This window comes from Saimiri boliviensis, chromosome 1 (genome assembly GCF_048565385.1).
Source record: "Saimiri boliviensis isolate mSaiBol1 chromosome 1, mSaiBol1.pri, whole genome shotgun sequence".
In the NCBI taxonomy this organism is placed as follows: domain Eukaryota; kingdom Metazoa; phylum Chordata; class Mammalia; order Primates; family Cebidae; genus Saimiri; species Saimiri boliviensis.
Window position 1 is genome coordinate 31,649,726 of NC_133449.1, and position 15,141 is coordinate 31,664,866.

General features: G+C 40.4%; 1 protein-coding gene and 1 pseudogene across 3 annotated transcripts in view; one reads left to right on the forward strand and one right to left on the reverse strand.

The window, feature by feature from the left end:
• The window catches only part of MEMO1 (mediator of cell motility 1), a 134,005-nt gene that overhangs the window by 96,551 nt on the left and 22,313 nt on the right, over positions 1-15,141 (reverse strand). The window lies entirely within an intron of this gene.
• LOC101042885 (heterogeneous nuclear ribonucleoproteins C1/C2 pseudogene) lies at positions 9,741-10,625 on the forward strand (annotated as a pseudogene).

The window sequence follows — 15,141 nt, forward strand, 5'->3', positions numbered from 1 at the left end:
AAAATATTGTTCAAACCAATTTTACCTATTTCTTTTCACTTTTTAAAAAGTATATACGGAAAAATTCAAATAATATATGGCTTAAATTTATGACTTACATTGTATTAGTAATATTCTAAGTCAAATTACCAAATTGTATAAAATACATGAGACAGAAAAATGTTGAACACCAACACAATCTCCATGGTATGAAGACATTTAGAAGTCAAAAGATCAGCCGGGCACGGTGGCTCAAGCCTGTAATCCCAGCACTTTGGGAGGCTGAGGCGGGTGGATCACAAGGTCAAGAGATCGAGACCATCCTGGCCAGCATGGTGAAACCCTGTCTCTACTAAAAATACAAAACATTAGCTGGGCATGGTGGTGCGTGCCTGTAATCCCAGCTACTCGGGAGGCTGAGGCAGGAGAATTGCCGGAACCCAGGAGGCGGAGGTTGCGGTGAGCTGAGATTGCGCCATTGCACTCCAGCCTGGGTAACAAGAACGAAACTGTCTCAAAAAAAAAAAGAAGTCAAAAGATCCAGTTTCTTTATACATACACACACACAAATGCACACGCACATTTTTTCTTGTTTTACTTTGTTTTGTTTTATTTTTTCTTTCTCACACTTTTTTTTTAATGCAGAAAAATAAGAATGTGAGATAGAGGTGAAATGTGTAGATTAAAGACTTAACAGACATACCAACTAATTAAAATGTATTGGCCTTACATGAATCTCAAACAGTCAGTTTAAAAATAAATTATGACAATCACTGAGAAGGCAGGAAGGAATTAATGTTGTTGTTCTTACAGTGATAACAGTATTGTGGTTATGTTTAAAATTTTTACAAAATAGTTTATGTTTTTATTTTTATTCCTTTCTTTTCACAGATGTTGAAGTTTCTAACTTTTAGAGCTATATACTGAAATGTCTAGAGATGAAATAATATGGAGAGGCCGAGTGTGGTAGCTCACACCCATAATCCCAACACTTTGCGAAGCCGAGGTGTGTGGATAACCTGAGGTCAGGAGTTCGAGACAAGCCTGGCCAACATGATGAAACCCCATCTCTATTAAAAATACAAAATTAGCCAGGTGTGGTGGCGCATGCCTATAATCCCAACTACTTGGGAGGCTGAGGCAGGAGAATCGCTCAAACTCAAGAGGCAGAGGTTACAGTGAGCCAAGACTGAACCACTGCACTCCAGCCTGGGCAAAAAGAGCAACACTCCATCAAGAAAAGAAGGGAAATGGAAAGGGAAAGGGAACAGAGGAAGGGAGGAAGGAGAGGAAGGATATGGTGACGTGTGTCAAACTAATGTGGTGGGAGAAAATAATGTTGGTAGTCAACTATAAAGGGACACAGATGAAACAAGTCGACCACAGGATAACAATTTTGCAGTTCAGTAATAGGTAAATGGAGGTTCATTACACTGTTCTTTCCACTGTCACAGAATCACAACTTTAGAGTCAGAAAGAATATTAGAAATCAGAACACAGTAAATGTAAGGGAAAGAAATGAAGATAAGGCCAGAAACACCTGGGTATGTGACCTAAACAAAACTCTCTTGAGTTTCAGTTTCCTCATCTATAAAAATGAGGATAAGAAGGAATGAGATCGCCGGGCACGGTGGCTCAAGCCTGTAATCCCAGCACTTTGGGAGGCCGAGGCGGGTGGATCACAAGGTCAAGAGATCGAGACCATCCTGGTCAACATGGTGAAACCCCGTCTCTACTTAAAATACAAAAAAAAATTAGCTGGGCATGGTGGCACGTGCCTGTAATCCCAGCTACTCAGGAGGCTGAGGCAGGAGAATTGCCTGAACCCAGGAGGCGGAGGTTGCGGTGAGCCGAGATCGCGCCATTGCACTCCAGCCTGGGTAATAAGAGCGAAACTCTGTCTCAAAAAAAAAAAAAAAAAAAAAAAAAAAAAAGAAGGAATGAGATCACTTCCTTTGCCGGGACATGGATGAAGCTGGAAGCCATTATCCTCAGCAAACTAATGCAGGAACAGAAAACCAAACACTGGGTGTTCTCATTTACAGGTGGGAGCTGAACAATGAGAACACATGGACAAAGGGAGGGGAACACCACACACTGGCCTGTCAGGGGGTTGGGGGAGGGAGAGCATTAGGAAGAATAGCTAATGCAAGCTAGGGTTAATACTTAGGCAATCAGTTGACAGGTGCAGGAAACCACCATGGCACATGTTTACCTATGTAACAAACCTGCACATCTTGCACATGTACCTCGAAACTTACAATCAAATTAAATTAAATTAAATTAAACTTTTTAAAATGAGGATAGCACTTTGGGAGGCCAAGGCAGGCAGATCACCTGAGATCGGAAGTTTGAGACCAGCCTGATGAACATGGAGAAACCCCATCTCTACTAAAAATACAAAATTAGCCAGACATGGTGGTACATGCCTGTAATCCCAGCTACTCAGGAGGCAGAGACAGGAGAATCACTTGAACACGGGAGGTAGAGGTTGCAGTAAGCCGAGATTGCGCCACTGCACTCCAGCCTGGGCAACAAGAGCAAAAGCCTGTCTCAAAAAAAAAGAGGATAAAACACTTACCTTATATGAAGCGAATAAGCATTAAATCGAATAACATATATTAAACATATATTTGCTAAAAGTAAACTCTTTTTCACCCTTTCCTAAAGTACTAAACAAACAAGAGCTCAACTGGCCCAATCTCCTCATTTAAAAAGTGAGAAAACTAGCAAAACTTCTCACAAGTCTACATGCAGTTAGCACCTCTTTCCAAATATCACCCCTTCATGCTCACATAATACATTAACAAATGACTTTGTATACCTCCACTGTTTAAATAGAGACTTATTTTAGGATGCGCAGAATTTTACTAAGTTCTCACCAGCCAGTGCTAGTTACTGCTACTGGTTATTTGGTGATCTGTCATTAGAGATCCAAGTAGACACCCTTCTTCTGAAAGACATATAGTAAGTATGAACTCTCTCTTTAATAACTATTTGCCATTAAAACTAGGTCTGGCCGGGCATGGTGGCTCACATCTATAATCCCAGCACTTTAGGAGGCCGAGGTGGGTGGATCGCTTGAAGCCAGGAGTTTGAGACCAGTCTGGTCAACATGAGAAAACACCCTCTCTACTAAAAATACAAAAATTAGCCAGGTGTGGTGGCGACCACCTGTAGTCCTATCTACTCGGAAAGCTGAGGCAGGACAATCACGTGAACTGGGGAATCGGAGGTTGCAGTGAGCTGAGATCGTGCCACTGCACTCCAGCCTGGGCAACAGAGCAAGACTACCTCAAAAAAAAAAAAAAAAAAAGAAATAAAATAAAATCTTTGGAAATAATATTGTATTTAGGTTGAAAACAACTGAGTAAACACTGCCACATTTCATTGATTATTCTGGAATGTCAAATTATGAATACTTTTTTTTGTCATCTCTGTATGTTCAAATTTTTTCTATAACCAAGTATTTTTATAATTAAAAAAAAGCTTTGTATAAATATAGAATACAGGACTTTGTATGACAGAAATAATAATGCATACTAAATTATTTTGTAGTTATTGACATAATTTCATTAAATAAAAATTGCTGTGAGAAATATTAATAGATCACAATCATTTACCAATCAATAGTAACTATTTTTAATAAAAGTATAATTTTTTTCTTTGAGACAGGGTCTTGCTGTGTCACTTGGGCTGTAGTGCACTGGCAATTACAACTCACTACAGCCTCTACCTCCCAGGCTCAAGCAATCCTTCTACATCAGCTTCCCAAGTAAGTGAGGACTACAGGCGTGCACCACATCTGGCTAATTATTTTTTGTAGAGACAAGGTTTCATGATGTTGCCCATGCTGGTCTCAAAATCCTGGCTCGAAGGCCGGGCACGGTGGCTCAAGCCTGTAATCCCAGCACTTTGGGAGGCCGAGGTGGGTGGATCACAAGGTCAAGAGATCGAGACCACCCTGGTCAACATGGTGAAACACCGTCTCTACTAAAAATACAAAAAATTAGCTGGGCATGGTGGCACGTGCCTGTAATCCCAGCTACTCAGGAGGCTGAGGCAGGAGAATTGCCTGAACCCAGGAGGCGGAGGTTGCGGTGAGCCAAGATCGCGCCATTGGACTCTAGCCTGGGTAACGAGCGAAACTCCGTCTCAGAAAAAAAAAAAATGTTTATTTAGAGTACAAAAAGTAATTATCATGAAGTTATTATGACTTCTATCTTCAAATATTATATTGGAGAGTCATCTGAGGCCTCGGAAAAATGAGAGACTGACCAGGATACTTAAACAATATGAATCAAAACTCACAATGAGTAAGCATATTTCTGGAGAAAAAAATAAAATAGAAGTAAAAACTCACAATGACCAACCAAGAGTCAAGAATTCTACCTGTGTGTCTCAATCTGTGATTCAAGAGCCAAACAGAATAGAATCAGCTGCTGTGCTTAATAAAAATTAAGACCATGCTGGGTGCTGTGGCTCACCCCTGTAATCCCAGCTCTTAGGGAGGCAGAGTCGGGAGGACAGCTTGAGCCCAGGACTTCAAGACCTGCCTGGGCAATATAGCGAGACCCCCGTTCTCTAAACTAACTAAATAAATAAATAAATGTAAATAAAAATTAAGACCCTCCAAAGGCTGACCCAGAAAGACTGAAGCAGAATTTCTGGGAGCGTTCTCAAACCAATGAACATCTGTCTGAGCCAGTTTCCTCATCTATAAAAAAAGGAATGACGAAAATCCTTTGCAGGGGAAATAAGGGAATAGGATGCATCTGCAGATCTGAGCTCCTTCTGGCTTTAAGTAACACCAAGGGGCCCAAAGATGTCTACATCCAACTAGGGCCGACTGCAAACACTTCCACCATGGAATGGTAGAACTATGCTCAGGAGCTCTCATGCTGATATCCTGATCCAGAATTCCCTAAATCCTGCACTATCTGCCACTACTAATAGTGAGAGCAGATTTCCAGTACTGTGGACATCTCGTGGAGGCAAACCCCCCAATTAATTAATGGGCAGCCTCTGTTCTGTTAGTGACCAAACTGCAGTGACAAGTCCCCCAAGAAGTGTCAGATTAATTACAAAGGAGGCCACCTTTCCTTTCCGTTGTTTCCCTGATAACAAAACTACCCTTCACTCCATATCCTTGCATTCCAATCTCCATGCTTGCCCAAAATTGTTTTTAATTTTCTGTATCCCAGGCTGATCTTGTACTCCTGGCCTCAAGAGATCCTCCAACTGTGGCCTCCCAAAGTGCTGGGATTATAGGTATGAGCCTACACGCCCAGTCCAAACATTTTTTTTTTTTTTTTTTTTTTAGAGACAGGGTCTTGCTATGTTGCCCAGGCTGAACTAGAACTCCTAGGCTCAAACAAACCTTCCACCTCAGCCTTGCAAGTAGCTGAAACTACAGGCAAAAAAACCTAATTTAAAGAAATACAACTAATACCAAGCAAGTGGACGATTCGATAATATAAATTATATCAAGTGTCTTATACCACAAGATACAGAAAGGTCCAGACTAGGAACAGACTACGCAAAATTATATGTGAAATACCTTTTTATGATAATAATCTTTCTCTCAAATGTTTCTATAAATGATATAGCAGAAAGATGGTCTGGGAGTCTAATGAACCTTTCTCTGAATTGATATACAGAGAATCCAGTACAAAGCAACTTTTCTATGTTGTATTTCTGATTTGTTTTCAATTCCCCCACCTTCTGAAGCAAGTGAAACAAAGCTGACTGTGTCAAAAACATACTAAATCAAGAAATAACCTAACAACAACAAAAAAATTAAAAGCTCTATTTAAAAGCCAATTAAATAAAGACATTACTAATTACCTTACAGAAAAAGATAAGAGAATACTATGGGCCGAGTGCAGTGGCTCACCCCTGTAATCCTAGCACTTTGGGAGGCCGAGGTGGATGGATTACTTGAGGGCAGGAGTTCTAGACCAGCCTGGCCAACATGGCACAACTCCATCTCTACTAAAAATACAAAAAATTAGAAGGCGTGGTGGTAGGTGCCTGTAATCTCAGCACTTTGGGAGGCAGAGGCAGGTGGATCACCTGAGGTCAGGATGTCAAGACCAGCCTGGCCAATATGGCAAAACCCCATTCCTACTAAAAATACCAAAATTAGCCAGGTGTAGTAGCATGCGCCGGTAGCCCCAGCTACTCATAATACTCATAAGGCTGAGACAAGGGAATTGCTTGAACCCGAAAGATGGATGTTACAGTGAGCCGAGATCGTGCTACTACACTCCAGCCTGGGCAACAGAGTAAGACTCCATCTCAAAAAAAAAAAAAAAAAAAAAAAAGAAAGTAAGAAAGTTAAGACAACCTACAGAATGGGAGGAAATACTTGCAAATCACATATCTGGTAAGGGATTAATGCCCACAATATATACAGAACTCTTACAACTCAACCACAAAAAAGACAACCCAACTTTAAAATGGGCATAGGACTTAAGTAAACATTTCTCCAAGGAAGAAATACAATGACCAATAAGCACATGAAAAGATGATCATCCTCTTTGGCAATCATCCTCTTTGGCAATCATCCTCTTCGGCAATCATGGAAAGGCAAATCAAACCACAATGAGATACCACTTCATACCTACTAGGATGGCTATTTTTTAAAAAGGGAAAATGGCAAGTGACAGCTAAGAGACAGACGAATCCTCGTATATTGCTGGTAGAACTATAAAATGGTGAAGTCACTGTGGAAAATATTTGTCAGTTCCTAAAGAACTTGAACATAGAATTGCCACTGACCCAGCAATTCCACTCTTAGGTATATACCTAAAAGAATTAAAAACAGGCCAGGCACAGTGGCTCACACCTGTAACCCCGGCACTTTGGGAGGCCAGGGCAGGAGGATGACAAGGTCAGGAGATCAAGACCAGTCTGACCATCATGATGAAACCCTGTCTCTACTAAAAATACAAAAATTAGCAGGGTGTGGTGGTGGTCACCTGTAATCCCAGCTACTCGGGAGGCTCAGGCAGAAAAATTGTTTGGACTCGGGAGGCGGAGGTTGCAGTGAGCCAAGATCACACCACTGCACTCCAGCCTGGGTAACAGAGGAAGACTCCATTTTAAAAATACAAAACAAAAAAAAAAAGAACTAAAAAAGTTATTCAAACAGAGATACTTGTACACAAATACTGACGGCAGCACTATTCACAAAAGCCAAAAGGTGGGACAGTCTTTTGAAATGTCCATCAGCAGATGAACGGATTAAAAAATTTGTCATATACATAAAGTATTATTCAGTCATAAAAAGGAATGAAGTACTGACATATGCTACGATGTGAATGAACCTTAAAAGTACAAAGCCGGACATGAGAAATCACAATACTTTACCATTTCATTTATATAAAATATCCAAAATAGGTAAATCCATAGAGACAAGAAAGCAGAATTGTGGTTTATGGGGGATAAGAGAAGGGAAAGGAGAGTGACTGTTCTCTTAGGGATTTCCTTTTGGAATTAGAAAAATGTTCTGAAACCCGATACAGGTGGTAGTTGCACAACACTGTGAATGTGTTAAATGCCAATGAAATACACGCTCTATAATTGCTAATTTGTATTATATGAATTTCACCTCAATAAAGCCAACAAAGAAAAAAGACAATTTAGATAAATCTTTAGTTTGTGGGCGTTCATAGGTATGATAAAAATTTTAAATTAGTTGAAGCAGAAATTGGTAATTGATTTGTCGCTCACTCGCTCCCTCCCTCTAATCTTTTCTACCAGTTTAATATCATGGACATTCACAAACATGATAACTTCCTCTGTAATACAAAAAGAGGAGCACTTCTTTATTCACCATGTTTTTGCCTGGTAATCAACAAAGTTAGATTAATGTATGACATCATTTGCAATTAATAATTTAAATATGCAACACAATGCTAATTACTATAATGGTGGGAAAATCATACTTTCAGTTTTATATTCGAAATATACTTATTTAAGGTACTTATCCCTAACAAGATGATTTATGTACTGAATATTTAAGGTGTTACATACTTTTCTAATGACTCAAATTTGCTTCTAAGTAAAAATTAAAACATTTGTATATGCATACAGTTTGTTTTGCTGTGGCTTCAACACCGCCAGAAATCTAACATCTCAAACCATAAAACACCAATAAACTTATGAAACATCTAGGAACATAGTATGCCTTTTATATTTTTTGGACAAGGTCTCACTCTGTCGCCCAAGCTGGAGTGCAGTGGCGTGATCTTGAACCTAGGAGGCAGAGATTGCAGTGAGGTGAGATTGCCGCACTACACTCCAGCCTGGGCGACAAGAGCAAAACTCCATCTCAAAAAATAATAACATTTATTCCTATTTAGTCTGCAAAAGGAAAGTAAAACTAATGTAAAATAATTATTTTAAAAGAAATACACATGCACACCAGGTTGGCAAGTAGAATGATACCTAAATTCTACTGGGACAAACAAAGCTCCTTTTAGACAAAACTAGAGTTTGAAGAAATTTCTCGTCTCCAGATCTATGTGACAGTCAGAGCAGTCAGCAGGCAACATATAAAAACATTTTGGGACTCTGGAGACCAGTAACATAAAAGCCCACACTTCCCTTGAACCCACCCTATCTCCTACACACATGGACGGTGCCACCCAGATCTCAAGAGTACAGCACTTAGCTTCCACATCCATTAGTGTGTATCTAGAAAAAGACAGTAGTGTCCTAGTTTCATTTCTTCCTAAGAAGCAGAACACTTTAACGATGAGCTAAGAAAGGAGTTTTAAACTCTGATACATTTAAAGTGGCAAAAATGAAGAATGCCGAAAATGATGTCAAAATAAGCATTAGTGTTCAGTAACAAGTCACATTCCTAAAAATTACTAAAAAATACATACTCATATTAAAAATATAGAGATAATAAAATAAAAAAAAAGAAGAGCCCACAATGTCCAGAGTTGGACTGTACATACAAACCACTTTCTCTTCAAGTGGCCCATAAATTGTAAATACGAAATTTTAGTTTCAACTATATTCTTAATATAGCAAATTTCTTTCTAGCAAATTTCTTTCTTCTTTTCCTTTTTTTTTTTTCTTTTTTTGAGACAGTCTCACTCTGTCACCCAGCCTGATAGAGTGCAGTGGCACAATTTTGGCTCACTGCAACCTCCATCTCCCAGATTCAAGTGATTCTTCTGCCTCAGCCTCCTGAGAAGCTGGGATTACAGGTGTGCATTACCATGCCCTGCTAATTTAATCTCAATTACTTATGTTTCTTCTGAGATTAGTACTCCACAACTGAACAACAGATGTGGAAGAGATAAAGTAGCAAATGGAAAAGCAAATTCTCACAGTTTAAAATTTTTTAAATAGAGTTAAAAGTAGAAAAACTACTAAACAACACAAAAAGGCTAAACTTAAATGTTCTCTCCATGTACATTCCAAATTTAGAAAGTATAATTCAGAACTATAAAGAATATACTTTCGGCCAGGCACGGTGGCTCGCGCCTGTAATCCTAGCACTTTGGGAGGCCGAGGTGGGTGGATCACCTGAGGTCAGGAGTTCAAGACCAGCCTGGCCAACACGGTGAAACTCCATCTTTAAAAAAAAAAAAGGCATTTTGTGAAGAGACGATGACTGAGCGGTTGTGTCCGCGTTGCCGACCTCAAGCAGCAGTAGACTTCTCCTCGTAGAACCCGGGAGTAGAAGACTCAGAATCTCTTCTCTCTCCTCCCTCCTGTGTTCGGCTTTGTGAGAAACCTTATCATCAAACACAATGGCCAGCAACATTACCAACAAGACAGATCCTCGCTCCCTGAACTACCATGTGTTCACTGGGAATCTCAACCCTCTTGTGGTCAAGAAATCTGATGTGGAGAGAATCTTTTCGAAGTATGGCAAAATGTGGGCTGCTCTGTTCATAAGGGCTTTGCCTTCGTTCAATATGTTAATGAGAGAAATGCCTGGGCTGCTGTAGCAAGAGAGGATGGCAGAATGATTGCTGGCCAGCTTTTAGATATTAACCTGGCTGCAGAGCCAAAAGTGAACTGAGGAAAAGCAGGTGTGAAACGATCTGCAGCAGAGATGTACGGCTCCTCTTTTGACTTGGACTATGACGGGATTATTATGATAGGATGTACAGCTACCCAGCACGTGTACCTCCTCCTCCTCCTAATGCTCAGGCTGTGGTGCCCTCGAAACGTCAGCGTGTATCAGGAAACACCTCACGAAAGGGCAAAAGTGGCTTCAATTCTAAGAGTGGACAGTGGGGATCTTCCAAGTTTGGAAAGTTAAAAGGAGATGACCTTCAAGCCATTAAGAAGGAACTGACCCAGATAAAACAAAAAGTGGATTCTCTCCTGGAAAACCTGGGAAAAAATGAAAAGCAACAGAGCAAACAAGCAGTAGAGATGAAGAATGTTAAGTCAGAAGAGGAACAGAGCAGCAGCTCTGTGAAGAAAGATGAGACTAATGTGAAGATGGATTCTGAGGGGGCTGCAGATGACTGCTGAGGAGGGGAACCTACTGGATGATGATGATAATGAAGATGGCGGATGGCCAGCTGGAGTTGATCAAGGATGATGAAAAAGAGGCTGAAGAAGAAAAGGATGACAGAGACAGAGCCAATATCGAGGATGACTCTTAAACACATACTGCAGTTTAGAAATCTTATCCCATTATTTCTTTACCTAGGCACTTGTCTAAGATCAAATTTTTCGCCAGATCCTCTCCCCTAGTATCTTCAGCACATGCTCACTGCTCTCCCCATCCTCGTCCTCCCCATGTTCATTAATTCAAATTTCCTTGCGCCTAGTCCCATTTTCACTTCCTTTGACGCTCCTAGTAGTTTTTTTAAGTCTTACCCTGTAATTTTTGCTTTTAATTTTGATACCTCTTTGTGATTTAACAAAAAGGATGTATGGTTTTTATCAACTGTCTTCAAAATAATCTCTTGTTATGAAGGGAGTACAGTTCTTTTCATTCGTATATATGTTCAGTAGTTGCTTCCCTAACTGCAAAGGCAATCTCATTTAGTTGAGTAGCTCCTGAAAGCAGCTTTGAGTTAGAAGTACGTGTGTTACACCCCAACATTAGTGTGCTGCGTGGGGCAATTCAACACAAACCTAACGATGTATTTTTGTGAATGAGGGTTGGCATGTCAAAGGCATCCTCTAGAAAAATAGTGTTATAGTCTTAAGATCTGTTTTCTAAAGTTGATACTGTGTGTCATTTTTGTGAACAGCCTGATGTTTGGGACCTTTTTTCTTTTTTTTTTTTTCGAGACAGAGTCTCACTGTCACCCAAGCTGGAGTGCAATGGCACGATCTTAGCTCACTGCAGCCTCTGCCTCCCAGGTTCAAGCGATTCTCTTGCCTCAGTCTCCTGAGTAGCTGGGATTACAGGCGCGTGCCACCGCGCCCAGCTAATTTTTGTATTTTTAGTAGAGATGGGGTTTCAACATCTTGGCCAGGCTGGTCTCGAACTTCTGACCTTGTGATCCACCCGCGTCGGCCTCCCAAAGTGCTGGGATTACAGGCTGGGATTGTGAGCCACCGTGCCCAGCCGGGACCTTTTTTCTTCAAAATAAACAAGTCCTTATTAAACCAGGAATTTGGAGAAAATTTGAAAAAAAAAGAATATACTTTCAACCAGGCATAGTGGCTGGTATCTCACACCAGCACTTTGGAAGGCCGAAGAGGGTGGATCATTTGAGGCCAGGAATTCGAAACCAGCCAGGCCAACATGGTGAAACTCCATCTATACAAAAAATAAAAAATTAGCTAGGCGTGGTGGCACATGCCTGTAATACCAGCCTCAGGAGGCTGAGGCATGAAAATCACTTGAACCTTGGGGGGCTGAAGTTGCAGTGAGCTGAAATCACACCATTGAACTCTCCAGCCTGGGTGACAGAACAAGACTATCTCAAAAAAAAATATATATATATATATATATTTTTTTTTTTTTCAAAAACAATATAAGATATTCCAGAAAATTACTTTTTTTTTTTTTTTTTTTTTGAGACGGAGTTTCGCTCTTGTTACCCAGGCTGGAGTGCAATGGCGCGATCTCGGCTCACCGCAACCTCCGCCTCCTGGGCTCAGGCAATTCTCCTGCCTCAGCTTCCTAAGTAGCTGGGATTACAGGCACGCGCCACCACGCCCAGCTAGTTTTTTGTATTTTTAGTAGAGACGGGGTTTCACCATGTTGACCAGGATGGTCTCGATCTCTCGACCTCGTGATCCACCCGCCTCGGCCTCCCAAAGTGCTGGGATTACAGGCTTGAGCCACCGTGCCCGGCCTCAGAAAATTACTTTTAAGTAATTTTTCAGTTAAGGATAATTAAATATCTCAACTGCCAAAAGAATATCCACTTCTAAAAATTCACATGTTACTATGATCATATTTGTTTTTGCTATTTTTTGCTAATCAATATAAAATATAGCTTTTTTTTCTTTTAGGGAGTCTTTCATTTCCTGATAAACACCAAAAATCTTTCAAACAAAAATATAAACCTTCAGATTATAAACGAGATTTATAATGAGACTGGATAAACAAAATGAAAATGTTAACTAAGCAACATTACTGAGACTCCATATATGGCTTATCCTCTTTATTGGCAATCAATTATTGAGATCTTTGTGTATATGATACTAACTACAAAACAGCCATGTCCATCAAAAGGCCTATCTAGTTGGGTAAACAGCTAACTAAATAAAACAAGGTAGGATATATGCAGCACCTAATGAGGAATTTATAGTTCAGAAGAAGGAAAATGTTGGAAAGAAAAAGGGACAAACTAGAAAGCAGAAATAGAAAAGCAGAAGATGGCAGAGTATTTCAAACAGAAAGCAGCAATGAATAAAAGCATAAAAGTGGTTATGACAAATTCAGTTCATGAAACAAAAACCTGCGTAGTTGAGAAGGGGAAAGCACAAATAGGTGAGCCCTTTAAAGCCTAGTTAAGCAGTTTGCTCATTTTCTATATACACAGTCAATGGGGAGTTACTGAAGGTTTGGGATTTCTTATACTCGAAAAAAATTTACCATATGCACTGTATAGTTAATTTAAGCAACATGCATGGCTAAAATCTTTTTTTTTTTTTTTTTTTGAGATGGAGATCTTACTCTGTCACCCAGACTGGAATGCAATGGTATGATCTCCGCTCACGGTAACCTCCACCTCCCGGGTTCAAGTGATTCTCCTGCTTCAGCCTCCCGAGTAGCTGGGACTACAGGCTCATGACACCACACCCGGCTAATTTTTTTGTATTTTGTTTTAGTAGAGATGAGGTTTCACCATGTTAGCCAGGATGGTCCCGATCTCCCGACCTCGTGATCTGCCCAACTCAGCCTCCCAAAGTGCTGGGATTAGTCACGAGCCACTGCGCCCAGCGCATGGCTAAAATCGTTAACCTTATGTCACCATAATGTCTGCAGGAAAACAGTATCTTTAATTTTACAAATTAGAGAATTTTCTTACAATTATCTTGCTTTTATTTTTATTTTATTTTATTTATTTATTTAATTTTTAGAGAAGGTCTCATCACTCTGTCACCCAGGCTGGAGTGAGTTGGTGCAATCTCAGCTCACCACAACTTCTGCCTCCCAGGTACAAGCGATTCTCCTGCTTCAGCCTCCTGAGTAGCTGGGACTACAGTATGTGCCACCATCACCACCACCACCACACCTGGCTAATTTCTGAATTTTTTGTTAGAGACAGGATTTCACCATGTTGGTCAGGCTGTTCTCAAACTCTTGACCTTAAATGATCCACCTGCCTCAGTCTCCCAAAGTGCTGGGATTACAGGCATGAGCCACCACCCCAACCTATCCTTGCTTTTATTTTTCACTATGAAACTTCACAAAATAAAATACGTATAATGAGTTATTTTCTAATATTTTATATTCAAATAAACATATGCTTAATAACCTACAATACTGCTGTATTAAAATCTTGTATGAGAAACAATATGAAGTAGTGACTAAGAGCTCCAACTACAGAATCACCTGGTTGAAAATCCAGCACCAACTGCATGACTTTGAACAACCCAAGGCTCAGTTTTTTCATATTATTGCTGTATTAACAGAGAAATGCATCCAGGCATGGTGGCTCTCACCTGTAATCCCAGCACTTTGTGAGGCTGAAGTGGGAGAATCATTTGAAGTCAGAAGTTCGAGACCAGCCTGGCCAACATGGTGAAAACCCGTGTGTACTAAAAATATAAAAATTAGCTGGGTGTGGTGGTAGGCACCTATAATCCCAGCTACTTGGGAGGCTGAGGCAGGAGAATCACTTGAACTCGGGAGGCAGAGGTTGCAGTGAGCCCAGTATCAGGTCATTGCCTTCCACCCTGGGCAAGACAGTAAGACTCTGTCTCAAAAAAAATAAAAGAGAAATGCAAGTGCAAATGCCTGGCATATAGTAAAGGCTCAACAAATGTTGGCTATAATTATTAAAGAGAATCCAGAAGCTCATACAGGAGTGTAGTGGCATGATCATCAAAGCTCACTGGGCTTACACAATCCTCCCACCTCAGCTTCCCAGGTAGCTAGGACTACAGGTGCATGCCACCATCACCAGCTAGTTTTTTAATTTTTCATAGAAACAGGGTCTTGCTATGTTGCCCAGACTGGTCTCAAACACCTGGCCTCAAGTGATCCTCCCACCTTGGCCTTCCAAAGTGCTGGGGTTGCCAGGTGTGAGCCACCGCCTAAAATCCATATGCTCATTTTGAGGAAAGCCTCAAACACTGGATACTATTAATTACTCAATTTGTCTCCTTGTTACTCAGTATCTTTTCTCTTTTGAAATGTATTTTCCCAAACAAGATCTAATAATTTACTTCTATTATTGGCAAACTTTACACATTAGGTATGTTTCCAATTTTTTTTCATAAGGCAATAATTTACCTATGGAATCACATTTTTCCAGATTTTAGTGTTCTATGAAATGCTTATGTAACACACACACACACACACACACACACACACACACAATCTTGAAGTATTTCACACTGCTATAAAGATACCACTCAAGACTGGGTAATTTATAAAGGAAAGAGGCTTAATTGACTCACAGGTCCACATGGCTAGGGAGGCCTCAGGAAATGTACAATCATGGGAGAAGGTGAAGGGGAAGCAAGGACCTTCTCACATGGCAT